At 35.9% G+C, this 14,859-nt stretch overlaps 1 pseudogene across 1 annotated transcript in view; it reads left to right on the top strand.

Annotated features, from left to right (window-relative positions):
* LOC149556373 (tryptophan decarboxylase 2-like) overlaps positions 1 to 14,859 on the top strand; it is a 377,028-nt pseudogene that overhangs the window by 24,848 nt on the left and 337,321 nt on the right. The window contains exon 5 of the transcript XR_016364544.1: positions 14,127 to 14,290. The product of XR_016364544.1 is annotated as a tryptophan decarboxylase 2-like (transcript). The remainder of the gene's footprint in view (positions 1 to 14,126; positions 14,291 to 14,859) is intronic.

The following is a 14,859-nucleotide window of genomic DNA, read 5'->3' as shown; positions in this document are numbered from 1 at the left end:
GACTGTCGGAAACCAAGTCTGCTGGTGGAATTGTTTAATGCAGTTAGAAAACCTTATTTCGATGGTCGGAAGACTTTTCATAGCCGGCAGGAATTAAAAGAATTGTCCCACATCGATTGTGTAAGCGCACCAAGCGCTTTATAAAAGTAATGACTTGCGGATTTAAAATCAAATGAGGTGGGCCGCTGGGGTTGTGGCCGAGCCGTGCTGGTGGGGAAATATAGTTGCCGAAATTGGTGGAGATGGGGCCGGACTTTGTGGCTGGTCAGCCGGAAATTTACTGTACCCGCTGCGAATACTGTACGTAGTACGGCCGTAGTATAAATATGCCCGCCAAATGCCTGCGATTAAAATAAATATACCTCCAAAAGTGGCAGATCCGGGGTGTCACTACCCAGTTCTGTTAAAAAAAATTTCTCTGCTGGGTGCCCGAAGGGCAAAATATTTTTTGGAAATATTGTCGAAAAATGTAGAGAAATAAAATAAAATTGCAGATCCGAAATTAATTAAATTTGCAAAAAATGACCATACGCGAACTGCAAATCGGGGCTTCCGGGTTCCAATTTGCAATTTTTTTTGCCTCGCGGTCGACTTTGGGCCAAGGTAGCCGAGTTTATAGTCGATTTTCATTGGTTCAGCATTCCGAACGCAATGGTGAGGTTAGATTTGGCTCTCGACACTCCCAATTTTTGCAGTCTTTCGGATTCAGGTTGAGGTGATGAAGCAAGCGTGGTCTCGAATGACTATGTGATGAGGAAATCTCCAAGTTGCTCTGACACCATGTAAGAATTTGCCTAAGTGAAAAATTCACCCAAGAACTAAAAACTCAAACATAAGCACAACTGTAGACCAAGAGAGAGAGAATGATCAGAATGATGATATATTCAATATGCCATGTTAAGAGTACACTAGGAGTGCTTGTATATAAAGGTCTCTTAAGAAACACCTAAAATGTCTCTAGAAACAACTAGGAGATAAGACAACTAAGCACCTTATGCAACATTCTAGATGAATGGATAAGAATGACAAAGTGTCGTATGTGTGTAGAAGATTCCTATGTTGTAGACAACATGTACTTAAAAGAGGTGCAGACCCCTATGATGTCATCATGACAACTCACAAGAGTGCACATACTCCTAGGTGACTAATAAATAAATATTAATATAATGCATTAACCTAAGTAAACTTAAGTAAGTGTAATAAGTAAATACTTATTTACACCAACATTTTTGATATTCAATTCTTTCATTATTAGTTTGTAACTTTAATGATTAATCTTTTTGTATTTTCCAATTGTAGGTGTCAGTCCTTGGTTAGAGTTCTCCACTTGGTAGATAAGGATCAAACTCTAATAGGGTATTTTTATGAGGCCATGGATAGGGCCAAGGAGTCTATCAAATTTTATTTGACTTGGGAATTATTGATAAAAGATGGAACAATCAACTCCACCAAGCCATTCATGTAGTAGGATGCTTTCTCAACCATTGTCTTTGCTTCTTAGAATCCTACTTGGATCACAGTGGAAAGGTCATGGAGGGTTGTAATGTCCCCATTTTTAGCAGGTTCCTGCAATTGGCCAGGTCAGTTCACTTGTGAGCTGACAGTAGGATTTGAGAGTTTTTGTTGTGTGGTTATAGGCTTTCCAGCAGCCTATGGTATGTTTTGGCTCCATTTGAGGGACTTACTATTTATAGTAAGTCAATCTGTTGGTTCCGATGAGCTCAGTTGAGTTAGAGGAGTTGGAGGAGGCTCTCAGTTTTTATTTCAAGCTTTTGGTTTGGGCTCCAAGAATCTTGGAGGGAGCGTCTATTTATAGTAAGTCACCTCATCAGGTTCATTCATTGTCTTTCATCATCAGGATTACTTTGGTGTTGTTAGATTTTGATTTTGATACTTTGTTAGTTGTTTTTGCAAGATGGGTAAATTATTATTATTCATCTAAATACGCTAAGGTTGTTATTTTTGTTAGTGTTGTTGGTTGGTCACCTCAGTATCATAGTTCATTGCAACTGTAATGTTCCCTTTTTGGAACATTAGAAATACTGAAGTCTTATTTTACGCAATATTAAATTGACTGTGAGACATAGGCTCAAAATATTAAAAAGGTCGATTTAATGTTATATAAAGGACAAAGGGGCAAGGAGAAACAAGACCGAATGCCTTAGGGAAGTTGAAGAGCCACAAGGGAATAAGACGAAAAATACAGAGGAGCCGAAGAGTCTTGGTTTGCGTATTAAAAGGGGAAAGAGGCTCATTGTTGGGTATGCTTGATTTTATTATTCAATTCAATTACCTCTCTTGGAGAGTCTCAGAAAGCTTCAGCTTTTAGCCAGTTGGAGGACATACCCCCTCATGCTAGCAGACAGTGGATGCAAACCCATTGTCCCGGGAAACATCATTTCAAGTGTTTCATTCGTGCTTACAGGTTCTTATCCTAGCATTCCAATTTGACTGTTAAATTTGTATTTAGGATTGGGTTTTGTGTACTGGTTATTGTATTGCTGTTGTATAATACAATAACGTATTTTCTGGAGTTGTATGGAAGTTTCTGGTTTTAACATTATAAGTCTGTAATGCATTTCTATATGCTTGGAATTCTGAATATTATTTTGAAAAGAGCTGGTTATTAATTTGTGAAGAATCTTTTGGTTTAAGCATCGTATTGTATTCCAATTGCCTATTTCCGAGTTTGAATATTATTATTAAGAAGAACTAGTTAAAATTCTATCGGCTATTGTACTGGAATCTATCTGCAATGTGTTTATTTCTGATTGCATTGTTAAAAGGAAAAATCAGCAAATATCCTATTCGGGATATTACAGTGGTATCATAGCTTTTGAACCTACCATCCTTTGTTGAGCTTTTAACGACATCCCCTCAAAATTCCAATTTATCTCGAGTTTATTCTTGGCTGTAGAGGATGAGCAATAGATGGATATTACAGTAATGTTCCGTCTTATACAGTCATGGCAGAATCTTAATTGACAACATGGTATCATTACAACCTCTTTAAATATTGATTGGCATAATGAGCATTTTTGTTCAGAATGAAGCTCGGAATTTGGCAAGGTAGAGTGGTTGGTATTTGTTTGTTTTATTTTGGAAAGATCATCTGGTTAGATTTTAATGGAGTTGCGACCCTTGAAGATTTTCTCAAGGATGCTGTTGCTTTGCTTGCATATGAAGATCCAATAATGTTGCTGTTGCTTTGTTGCTTTGCTTGCATATGAAGATCCAATAATGTTTCAAAGAGAAGCGGTTGCAGATGCAGTAAATGCTATGGCTTATTAACTAATCCTGCATTGCAAAAAAATCTTGTACCATGACGGATGGGATTAATGGAACACTATTATTTATATGTGCAAATCAATATTTAATTTCTAAAATGGAGGGAGGCAGATTGATGAGTTCAAATTGAATAGGTTAACATAGATGGTTGAGTTTGTTAGCACATTTCCATTACCTTATTACAGTATTAATGAATCAAACTCTATTTAGAAAATTGGTTGGAGAGCTCAGTTTCCTTATTACTTGTGTAATCTACTACATACTATCTCTATCAATGGTTACTATAGTAACATATCTATAACAACTTGTTCAAGAGTTTGATTTCATGAGAAGTGTTGTCAAAATTATGTTAAGTTCAAAATCCAATATTTCTATTCTACCTTAGCAGAGAATTAGTACAGTGGTAGAAGAGATTTAGTCCAAGATTAGAATTTCTTTTTAAATCCGGCTAAGATCATTCCAGTGGGCTGAAGTAAATAGACAGGATGGAGGAAATGTACAGGTTGATGAAATTTCCAATTAGTCAAATAATTTGAATCAAGTTGATTTGTTGTTAGGAAAGGCATACTCAGATTGGGGGGCACGTAGGAGATGCTATAGTAGTATATGATTCATTTATAGCTACTCGGCCAAATGATTTCCGAGGATTCTTAGCAAAGGGAATACTATTGAAGGAAAGTGGTAAAAAAGGTGATGTAGAGCACATGTTTATTCAAGAAAAATATATAGCACCTCAGAGTGTGTTGTCTTCTGCATTAGCACTTTTTACTGAACGAATTGCAATGAATCCCCTTCGGTCAACATTTGATACCCAAATTATGAACCCTTATCCTCAATTCCAAAATGATTGTTTTGGAAAAACTTAGAACAAGAATGCACACCAATGTGTTGGTGATCAATCTAAATTAAAAGCCGAAATACTTGATGTCTATAGAGAGTATAAAACGCTTCCCAACCGAATTCAGAATGACTTATCATTCAATGACTACTTGGATTTTTATCTAGGGCAGGTAAGTATGATTGATATGGAAAAACAAAAGTAACTGGAGTTGGCCTAGGATCTTTTTGCAAACGAACAACACACAGGTGTGTACGAAGAAATTCCGATAGACCAAAATTATCTTTTGGATGACCTCGAAGTAGAAGAGCAAACAACTACCAAAGATGAGCAGCCTTCTCGCGATCACATAGAAGATGTTACACGAGGTACAAGTTTCTTCATTGGTGACTTGGAAGTGAGCTTTGCCAAGCAGATTAATGAAGTAGATTGCACACAAGGTAATAATAGTTTGGGACTTTGGCATCATGAACCATATATTCATAATACTCAAAACGTGAATTTAGAAGAACAGCCTAGGATGACACTGCAAGACAATGAACAACTTCAGCAGGGAGATAATGAAATACATGCCTTACAAAATCAATTGAAGGTTAGTAAAGACATGGTCATAGCATCCTTGGTGCAGTTTGATAGTACCCATGAGTTGGTTGAGGAGCTTTAAAGGAAAGTCCCAAGGGAAGAGGAAGGTGACTGGCATGTGGCCGATTTACAGAAGGTCAAAACAGCCCTAGAGACTATGAAATCAGATTACTTACATCTGCTGTCCAACAGGGATCATATTCTTAAGGCTGCTGAGACTTTTGTAGCACAATCAAATAGGGAAAAAGATGAGATTGAGGATCTCAACAGGATGCTAAGGTATGTTCGGGAGGCACTGAGTGAAACTCAGTTATCTCTACAGGGAGCAGAAAATCAAATCAAGCTCATGGAACACTCTTGGGAACATGAAAATAGAATGAGGCAGGAGTTTTTCCAGGAAGTCATTGATGAACTTGAGAGCATTCAGCAGATGTATGACTTGGATAGCTGCCCCAGACAGTTAAGTAGCAAAACTTCAGAACAATTTCAGCTTGTTGACAACCCTTTGTTTGAAGTTGTTGCTGATTGGACATCCGACAATCCTCTTTTTCTGTTAAATGAGAGATCATCTCTTGTTTGCCATGAAGAAGAAGAGTTTGATTTCAGACTTTGGGATCCTGACTTAGATTCTAGCAGTGAATCTGGATCTCAGCAAGGGAACGATGAATCAACTTCTGTTGCTTATCATCTGATCAGTCCCAACATATTTTTTGATTTCATTGCATTCAGGAGTTGGGTGAATTTTCTTCATCAGCCTCTGATCAGTTATCTGTGGAATATTTATTTGAGGTTTGTGGTTAGACTCTCAACATCTTTCATTCTCATAGCACCTATGCGTTTGGGAATTCTCCAAGTTTATGCCAACAGTCTGAACTTTTATATCCATAGGATGGTGGTTTCAGTTTTTGAGCAACTCATTTCTTACATCATCCATTTAGGATAGGTCTTCACATTCTACTAGATTATACATGGACCCTGGATATATTTCTATCTCATCATAGCAGTGAGGCAGCATAAGAGTTTGGGATCTAGGTGTTGGCAGATTATATCTATGGTTGGACGAGGATTTTATTGTGGTCATGGTGTTGGTCAGTGTTGATCAGTTTACAGGTGTAGGTGCTGAGTTTTTTCAGAGAGTTATATGGGATTCATGGATTTGGTTGAGAGATTTATTGCAGAGAGACATTTGGCTTCGAAGTATGGCCGAAATTGTTTTCAATTTGGATTACAGGGCTGCCTGTAGACTTGTATGGGATCTTGGTACTAATTGCTTGAGGACAAACAATTTTAAGGAGGGGAGATTTGTAATGTTCCATTTTTGGAACATTAGAAATATTGAAGTCTTATTTTACACAATATTAAATTGACTATGAGACGTAGGCTCAAAATATAAAAAAAGTCAATTTAATGTTATATAAAGGACAAAGAGGCAAGGACGAACAAGAGGAAATGCCTTACGGAATTGAAGAGCCACAAGGGAATAAGACGGAAACCAGAGAGGAGCCGAAGAGTCTTGGTTTGCATATTAAAAGGGGAAAGAGGCTCATAGTTGGGCATTCTTGATTTTATTATTTAGTTCAGTTTCCTCTCTTGGAGAGTCTCAGAAAGCTTCAACTTTCAGCTAGTTGGAGGACGTAGCCCCTCGTGCCAGTAGACAGTGGACGCAAATCCATTGTCCTGGGAAACATCATTTCAGGTGTTTCATTCGCGCTTGCAGATTCTTATCCTAGCATTCCAATCTGACTGTTAAATCTGTATTTAGGATTGGGTTTTGTGTACTAGTTATTGTATTGTTATTGTATAATAGAATAACATATTTTGTGGAGTTGGATGGAAGTTTCTGGTTTTAGCATTATAAGTCTGTAATGCATTTCTATATGCCTAGAATTCTGAATATTATTCTAAAAAGATCTGGTTATTAATTTGTGAAGAATCTTTTGGTTTAAGCATCGTATTGTATTCCAATTGCCTATTTCTAAGTTTGAATATTATTATTAAGAAGAGCTGGTTAAACATCTGTCAGCTATTGTACTGGATTCATTTGTGCTGGAAGCTATTTGCAATGTGTTTATTTCCGAGTGTATTGTTAAAAGGAAAAATCAGCAAATATCCTTTTCGGGATATTACAACAATCGGGACAAAAAGCTTTAAATCACGAGAACAAGAAACAATAGCCTTACATGGCAGAATTTGAAGTTATGGTGGAAAAGGTCATTTTTGGAGCCAAAAGCAATTAATGAATTAGTTGATAATGACACTTTTTTTTTAATGTTGTGTGTGGGAAGCTTCTTAAGTGAAGTTCATTTGAGAAACTTTGTGCCATTTGGAGATTATAAATATGAGCCCATTTGATGAGTTAAGCATTTGATTGGTTATTTTCTTTTGTTGCGTATGAAGAGTTTTTGAGTTTGCTGATTTCTTTGCCCTTGCTGAAGTATAAGGGTTTGGAATTACGAAGTGCCTGGTAATTCACATCTGAGGTATTGTGAATTAATTATGAGAATTGTCTTACTTAAATTATAGCATTTCCTGATTGTTATATACTGTACTTGGGAATTTCATTGTGGCTAGAGAATTTTTGATTTGGAATGCCATTATTGTCTGCTGTTTGGCGTGGTCAAAGAGGAATGTACTATGGCTGTCGTCCCTGTATTTGGTAGCGATTTCAGACTTTGTGGAAGGCTACAATCAATTATTGGAGGGTAGCAATCAGGTTTTAGAGCACCTGCGATTATAAGTGAGGAGCATGTATTTCTAAACCTGCAAGTAAATTGGATTATTTCTTGAGAGTTGCAATCCATATTTCATTTGTTAGAAGTCAAGTTCCAGGTTCATTATTGCATTCTTGTAAATTTCTAGAAGTCAATTTTTAAATTGGATATTAGTAGCATTGCCATCAATTATAGAATTGCTTCTGAATTGTTTAGTGGTGTTTATTTGTCCAAATCGATAAAGAGTTAATCAATTAAAATTGTAAGTAGTTGGCTGTGAATTTAAAGCATTATTTATTGAGTGATAATAATTTGCCTGCCAAATGTTTAACAAAATATCAAACTGTCAATTAGCAAACGCAAATTGATGTTTGTTAAGGACATAATTGGATAGGGGTTTTTACGAGGGCCATGGTATATGCATTTAGAGGATGACACCAGAGCTTGAGGTGAGAAATCTTATTGTGTCCGAGCTAGAAATTTACCAAAATGCAAGTGGTAGGCTATTCACTTCATAGTTGGCTAAGAGAGGAAGAACCACTCAAATCCCAAGTATAATATTTAAAATATGTTTTCACCCTGATTTTTAACTCTTTAATAGTTTATAAAAATTATAATATGTTTTCACATGTACGACAAGTAGATAAAAATTAGAATATGTTTTCACCTTGATTTCTAACTCTTCAATAGTTTATTTTGTAGATATTTGGTGAGAAAATTGGGGTGGAAATGTCCCAAATCTGCAAAAATTAGTCCTTTAAATCTTATGCCGACCTTGTAGTTCATTCACTTGTGAGCACAAAAATGTGTTAATGACTATGTCTTTTTGCAACATTACCTTCGGTTGTGGATGAGGAAAGTAGAGGAAACACTAGTTGGTCCACTTGATTTGGATGATATAAATCCTTATAGTGATCGGGCATCACTAGAGTAGTCTCCCTTGTTTTCAAAGGATGAGATCTATGATTTGGAGAGGCAAGCTATGGAAAAGGGGTTGGATTCAAATAGGATGACATTGAAGAGGGTGTGGAGGTTGAGGATGATGAGTAGTCATTGCCAGTGCTAGCAACATCTAAATGTAGGATGAAGGTTGAGTCATAACTGTGCCGAGCGACGAGGTGTAGCCTTAATGGACTTCTAGGACTAAACCGTCTCCCCCTCTTGTAGATTTTACCAAAGTTGCTAGGATCAAGAAGAGAAAGATGTAAACTATTTTGATGTTGTATTTGATTATAAATTTACAAATAAAATTTTGTATTTAAATATTTCTTTAGACTATAAGACTACCAACCATTACCATTCCACATTAGGATGCCATTTTGCTGGCCAAGTTGAAAATAGTTGTGCTTGGCCTTTTCTACATTAAAAAGAAAAGGTGATCGTTAAAAATACTGGTGTTTGACGTGGGCCAAAAAAAAAACAAAAAATAAAAGATTTGCCATTACCTAAATTGTAGAAAAGATGACGAAAGTAGCCAACTGATCATAGAAATAAGGTTTAGTGCAGACAAAAATGAAAATTGCGCTAAGGTGGACCAAATACCGCTAAAAAAAGAGCTGAAAAACTCAAGTGGGGTGAAAAATTACACTATTGTTTGATTGGTTTTTAATTTCTCTCAAAAATAAAGAATTTGTTACCAGGTAAAAGGTGTGGGCTTGGGAAAGTGCTAGAATAGAGAAAAGTATTTTGACCAATGAAGCTAAGAAAAATGCTAACTGGGTAGAAATCATAGGGGTTCAAAAAAGTATTGGGCGATGGTTTGACGGAGCTGCCACAAGAGACTAAATCACAGTAGGAAGTCTATTGACACGATTGAAAGCAAAAAATGTTGGAATTAGTGATGAAGACTGCCAAAACTTCAAAAGAAATTTCAAAAATTCCTCAAAAGAAAATCATGAACGTGGCCAACAGAGTTTGTCTTTTTCATGCAATATTTTGTGCAATTGTGCTGATAGAGAACCTAAGGAGGTCTAGGAATCCAGAAAAATAATAATCATTGTGCGATCTATAGAAATTCCTCCTGCTGTCATGATCCTGCACGAAAGCAATGAAACTATAAAAAAAAATACCGAAGACTGCTGAAAATCACCACAATTTAGAAAAGGATATTTTATTTTATTTTTCCCATGTGATCTTTGTTTTAACCATGAATTATGAAAAAATAATTATCAAACCAATTAAATTCACGTGGAAATATAAAAAGGTCTTAAGAGACATAAAATTTGGGGCCCATCGAAATTTTCTTTTATGGCTAGCTAATTCATAACTTTGTGTGAATCTTACAGCCATGACAATAATAGAATTTGGCCAAATATTGGTTAAAATGTAATCTTTAATCTGAGTGCCTTCTTTGATAACTAGATGTCAACATCAATATATATTTTGAGAATTGCACTTATTTGATCGTTCCTTGTAACTAAAAATTTGTTGCTTTCAGAAAGTTTAGTGATTCCGCACTCGTGTGAAATCCATCATGACTCATCTCTCAGGAAGAATCTTGTTTTCGTCCAACCGTTAGGTTAATTTCTGAAGGTTTTTTGTCTGCAGAAATAAGCAACTAGTGCAAACACACCAGACAAATTTATCAAATCAAAATAACATTTGAATATGCTTGTATAATCCATATAAGTTGTTATCTAATGTGGATTCGATACCATGTTGGTTTTTATGATAAAAAATTAGATAAACAACAGACAAAAATAATGAACTCAAGACATAGCAATTTATTCCAGGAAAACCCTAAAATTTGAGGGGGAAAAACCCAATTGCACAAGAATCATTTTGGTAATGAAAGAGCAGTAGACAAATTTACAATATGCCCAAAACTAGGCCAAAACTAAAGCAATGATTATCATCCCTATGATCCGCAAACAACAAATGAAATATCCCTAGGATACAATCTCTCAACAAAGAAAATTGAAAAATGTACCAATGAAGTCTAGCTTGAAGAAAATAAAACATTTCCTTGTCCCTTCATTGTCTTGCCGTTATAAAGTGACGACCCTTTGTTGTCCTGATCCCTCTTAGTCTTCACTCTTTAATGTCTTGTCCTTTCAAGGTGAAGGCCCTTTGCTGACTTTAATAAAGGATAGATTTACATATTTGAAATTTAGGAGAGATATCTCCTAAAGCTATATCTCCAACACTCCCTCTTAGCTATAGAGATATCTTTTCAAATATCCACGTAAGCACTAGAATCAATTCTCAAAATAAGGAAATATCAAAACCAAATTGTAGAGGAAACCATCACAGGTATGAATGATAACTCTGACAGCTACATATCGTTGACATAAAAGACCCACCTTCCAAAATAAACATGGCCCCTTCGAAGATGAATTATTTGTCCTTTTTTGACTCAAAGAAAATGATACAATGTAATTCGAATGAACAAAGATTGTAAACTCCTCTTTTATATAAAAAATTCTGAGACTAGTCTTTCTTTTTTGATTGGTAATATTAGTTTGCTTGTATTAATTTTCAAAAAAGAAACTACGTAGAGCCACTGAATTGGTAGATTTCAACTTCTAAAGCCCAAGTCCTACCCAAAATACCAAGGAACATACATTGGAACAGCCATACATGGTTTCACCAAGAAATCTTCAAGATCTACATCACTACCCAAAACCATAGTCATCTCTAAATCCACGCATACTACCTTCAATGAGGCCTAAACAAAACATAAACAAACAAAAAGAATAGAAAGCAGCTCATTGAAACCAACACTGCATCTCATCCTTCAACATATTGGAAAAATCATACCACCATGCTTCACATTTTTACTTAGCCTTCCATGTTTCGCCTTTGTCGCAATTGAGCTTGATTCTCCTAGGGAAGCTACAGATTTGATAGGTGTAATTGTAGGCTTTAGCTTCCTTTGCCTCTCTTGCTTCTCCATCTATTGAATTTGTAATAACAATCACACCCATCCCATGGGAGCACCATGCATCTGGGTGTATATTAGGCGAGAAGAGCTCCAAATAATTAGATGTTGTAATTTTCCCTCACATCCACCAATGACCCTCCACGGCTCTTGTCCCATGTGCGATCCAATGTCAGCCTCTACATCCTCGACAATGCCATCCACTCCCTTGGCTCATTGAGACTCCACACAAACCCGCTTCACTTTCCTAGCCTCCTCCCTCGTTCCAAGCATCAAAGCCTTGGCAAGAAAAAGGGATGCAACGACCAGATTGGTTCGAGGGAGGATATTGTTATTTAGGTATTCCTCCCCAATAATTGTACACATACAGTCCCAAAATTTTAGATCATCAGACTGAAAAAGACCCATATTCGCTTCACTGTTATCAACCACGAAATGTAGGGAGTTGATTGGGGGACTCCAAAGAAAAATTTGCTTCCGTCCTCAAACTTGGCTCCACCAATTTTGCAAAAAAACTTTTTGAATACTACACCAAAAGAAACCACACAAGCCATAATAAAGCCACAAAACTCTCTAGATGTTGACGTCCACCATCATCAACTAGCGAAAAAAAAAGCCCATGGTACTCTCATTGGTAACGAGCAGATAAGAAGTAATTACCCATCAACGTCAAGGCGTATCTCCGCATCATTACTTGAACATCCCTCACATGTACATGCCACCTTAATTGTTCGCAGTCCCACCACCCATCAACGTGAAAGATTTCCCAAATCAAAAGTCCGCCACCAATTAATTCAAAAACATCCCATGCTTTATATATTAGCCAAATGAAGACTCCAAAGCCTTAGAAAATTTCAAATGTTTCTTGGTTAGAACTCCCAATACCAACTTTAGATAATTTATCCTTTTGTTTCTGATTACTTTGTACCAAGGAAGGATTCATAGTCCTTACCTTATGTTTCTTGTTCTTTTGTCTTGTTTTGTTTCTTTTCTGACACCATTTTGGTGTTTCTGGTGTGGTCGACTCTTCTGTTTGTATGTTCAGTCCCATAAACCTTTTTGGTTTTTTGTTGGACATTAATATTATATCTTATCTTATCTTATCTTCTACAACATTTTCTTCCTGAAGGACATGAGACACCCTATGGTCCTCTAATGTCTCTAGAACTAATCAAATTCTTTGGATATGCTTGTTTAAATACCAAGCGTAAGTCTCCCCTTTATTTATAGCATTTACTACTTGAGTTGGGAATATCACCTTCCAAATGCAATTTACCAATCCCCAACCATTTCGCCATCAAGTTTTTATTGTTGCAGTGAAACATTCAATTTCATTATTCGATCCCTTTGGCAATTTCTTAGCTCTAATAGCAAGGATATTCCCCAACTTATCTCTCTCTACAAAACCTGCACTAGACGGATGTGGGTTACCTTTAGAAGCCTTGCCAAAATTAATTTTCATCCACCCTTTGATCATGAGGCTTCCAAACCACAACATCCCTTCTACCATCCTAAGGTTTAACTTTCAATAGCCCATTAATGCGCCTTCTGAGACTAGTCTTTGAAAGCAATTGGGTACGAAAAAAAAAAAAAAAACCAAACAATCAAGCCTCAAATTTCTAGTTTTGCAATCCCAACTCTACAATAGTTTTTTAAGTCTTAGCATTGGTGATCCATTTGTCTCTTCCATTCTTCTATTTCCATTTTTACAAGGATCAATTTTTGGAATCCTCGGGGTCCACTTTTGAAGATTATGACCTGGTATCTAGGGTCTAGGTTTTCCTCATAAAGCATACAAATTAGAAGAGAGTCCTTGACTTAACTCTTGTCAAATTCAAACTCCACCCAAATCCATCATGGGAGATCAAAAGTGAAAATTTTCTTAACAACAAAAAATAAAAGGATTTCCAATATTTAGAGATTTTTATGTGTGAATTTCTGAGATGGAATAGGATTAAAGATTGAAGATTCTTGTTTTCCTGATTCGTTTTGTGGATTGAATATAATTTGTATTTTAAGGTTTTGATAAAAAACACGTATATCTTTGAACCGATAGAAGGTTATGAGGTATTTAAATATTTTTTAATTATTGATTATGAGTATCACTATTTTTTTTTAATCGTTCAAGTGAAGGATTATGGCCCCTTCCATTATATTACATAATAAAATAAGATAAGATTATGTTGAGAAACTAGGACTGACAACTTAAAGAAATCAAGCACTAAAAACTATATGGGCAATACCAGAGGTTTGTCAGTCTTCCCAAGTAATAAACCGATCACTATTTATGAGCCATAAATCTTCAGAAAGTAGTACACAAAAAGTGCCTCACATGATTGGTTTTTGATACCTAAACTCCTTTCCATACTAGATTACAAATCTAGTTGAGTTATAGAAAAAACCCTTTTTATTTTCAATTTGCATATGCGAAAAAACACCTTTTAAAACTTGGCATGGTTGGGGATGAAATGGCAGCTTGGTCCAAGTAAAAATATGCTTGAAAACAAAATGACATAAAACTGAACTATCATAGATGAAAGTCTCTATTACTCTATCTGTGCAGGTTGTTGGTTTCTTTAGTCTTGTGTTTTCGTTTGGTGCTTATCAATATGCGATTGTATTAGGATTGTATTAGTTTTGCATGTATTTAGTTTTGTTCACAGATTTTCCACTTTACTTATTGATGCCTTACATGAATGAATTATAAATATTGTTCATCTCAATCTATATCTATCTAATTATTTTTTGCATCCTATGATAATTAATGCTTCAACTCTTTTTTAGGGGTTTTGCATTTTCTGTACTTATGGTAAGAAATTTGTGGCAGGTAAGGGTGGTGGTGTTATTCAAGGTACAGCAAGTGAAGCTGTTTTGGTTGTATTACTAGCAGCACGTGATAGAGTATTAAAGGGGGATAGTACCAAATCACTAGAAAAGCTTGTTGTATATGCATCGGATCAAGCACATTCTGCAGTGCAGAAAGCTTGTATGGTATTGATGCTTTCCTTCACTGCATTCAATATGTTGTTTTCCTTAGCTTCAAGCTATACAATTTGACTGGTAGGGAACTGGTCAGTGAAATTTAAGATGTGAATTGTCAGAATTACACCTTCATGATTCATCCATGCAATTTGGTTTTCTAGTTGAAAAATGGCACACAGATACATTCAAATCCCAAAATGATATTATTTTGAGGCAAGAATTTTACAAACATTCGAGTTCTTTTCAATAATTTTGTCCAGCTGGAGTTAACTTCAACAATTTTTTATTTAGCTGCATTTTACAAGCAAGTTAATGAGTTTTTTATGTAGGCTGATTTTCTGAGAAAATGGAACCTATATTACATTAAAGAATAGATTACATCAAGTGCAAGGTCTTATAGGGATATACCTTCGTACCCATTCAATTCGAGTTAATATGTTTGATTGGGCTCATCTTCAATATCTTTGCAATCATCAATGGTCCCTTGGTCTACTGGTGAAGTTGAAATGTTCATTATGAGCCCACCAAAGATCAAGTCTGGATGAGTGTAAGCTTTGACATTGAAGTAAGGGATGAGG

Source organism: Cupressus sempervirens, chromosome 5, assembly GCF_028749045.1.
Source record: "Cupressus sempervirens isolate cs-2001-9-10 chromosome 5, ASM2874904v1, whole genome shotgun sequence".
Classification (NCBI taxonomy): Eukaryota; Viridiplantae; Streptophyta; class Pinopsida; order Cupressales; family Cupressaceae; genus Cupressus; species Cupressus sempervirens.
This window is presented reverse-complemented; position numbering and strand designations above follow the sequence as displayed.